Raw genomic sequence first — 1,510 nt, 5'->3', positions numbered from 1 at the left:
AGAGATGTGCAATTCGGGATTTGCTCAAGCTGACTTGTGCCAAATGGTAGAGTTAGAAACATACCAGGGGCTTCCAATTAAATCCCATCAAGGTGGCATGTAGCAATGCCATCTCACTAGTCCCAGTGATCAATTTCTGTTCACAATTGATCATAATGATAGGACTAAGAACTAAAGGGATCACATAAACAAGAATAGTGTCTGCAAATACTAGCTGATAGAATAAAAAAGGGAGAGAACCATCCAACATGGGAAGTGAGATACACAGCAGACCCATAGAATGGCAGATGTCTTAAACAGCACTCTGGCCTCAGAATCAGCCCTTAAGGCATGCAGATCTGGCTGAAAAGCCCATGAGAGTATTTCAGGCATGGAAAGCCAAGACACTCTGGGGGAAAAAAAAAAAAACAAAACAAAAAACAAAAAAAAAACAAAAAAAACAAAACCCTAAATGAAAGATCTCCGCAAGTGAGATCCCAGTGGAAAGAATGGGTCATCAAAGAAGAAGGTACCTTTTTCTGAAGGGAGGAGAGAACTTGAGTACTTCCACTTTGAAAATGGCCTTGTCTAAATATGATCAGAGTCGGTGAACTCAGGGGGCTTCCACAGCCTTGGCAGCTCATGACAAGAGCCTAGGGTGATTACTGAGGCCATAAACAAGAGTGTCAATTTGTTAAGTCAACACCAGGAGTCACTGTGCACTTACTCCTCATGTAGGATCTCTGTCCTTAATGTGCTGTACATTGAGATTTAATGCTATAACTAGTACTCAAACAGTATTTTTCACTTTATGTTTCTGTGTGGGAGCAAACTGTTGAAATCTTTACTTAATGTATGCTAAACTGATCTTCTGTATACAAAGAGAATCGAAAATGAATCTTGATATGAATGGAAGGGGAGAGGGAGTGGGAAGGGGGAGGGTTGTGGGTGGGAGGGACGATATGGGGGGTAGTCATTGTAATCCATAAGCCTTACTTTGGAAATTTATATTCATTAAATGTACAATGTAATACTTTATCCATTTTAGTATTTTTTTTGTTCTAGTACCATTGGTTGAACTCTGTAATTAACACACAACTATTCTTAGGTGTTTAAATTTTAATTGAAAAGTGATCCCTGTTAGGAATTTGGAAAACATTATGCTGGGTGAAATAAGCCAATCCCAAAGGAACAAATACCACTTGTTCTCCTTGTGCTCACTTCGGCAGCACATATACTAAAATTGGAACGATACAGAGAAGATTAGCATGGCCCCTGTGCAAGGATGACACGCAAATTCGTGAAGCGTTCCACTTGTTCTCCTTGATAGGTGACAACTAACTGAGCACCAAAAAGGAAACCTGCTAAAGTGAAATGAACACTATGAGAAACAGTGACTTGATCAGCCCTCACCCTGACTGTTGATGAACAACTTAATATGTTATCCCTCTTAGTATTTTTGTTTGTTTGTTCTACTTAATACTTTTGGTTGAATACTGTAATCAATACACAATTATTGTTAAGTGCTGAA

At 39.1% G+C, this 1,510-nt stretch overlaps 1 non-coding gene across 1 annotated transcript; it reads left to right on the top strand.

Annotated features, from left to right (window-relative positions):
• Nucleotides 1–1,192: 1,192 nt before the first annotated feature.
• On the top strand, nt 1,193–1,299 carry LOC149128514 (U6 spliceosomal RNA). Its single transcript, XR_016227904.1, has one exon. It is a non-coding gene; the product is annotated as a U6 spliceosomal RNA (small nuclear RNA).
• The last annotated feature ends 211 nt before the right edge of the window (nt 1,300–1,510 follow it).

The sequence above is a fragment of the Oryctolagus cuniculus genome, chromosome 1, assembly GCF_051225735.1.
Source record: "Oryctolagus cuniculus isolate XC-2025 breed Fujian yellow rabbit chromosome 1, ASM5122573v1, whole genome shotgun sequence".
Lineage (NCBI taxonomy): Eukaryota > Metazoa > Chordata > Mammalia > Lagomorpha > Leporidae > Oryctolagus > Oryctolagus cuniculus.
Note: the sequence above shows the minus strand (reverse complement) of the source record. Positions and strands in the feature narration are given on the sequence as shown.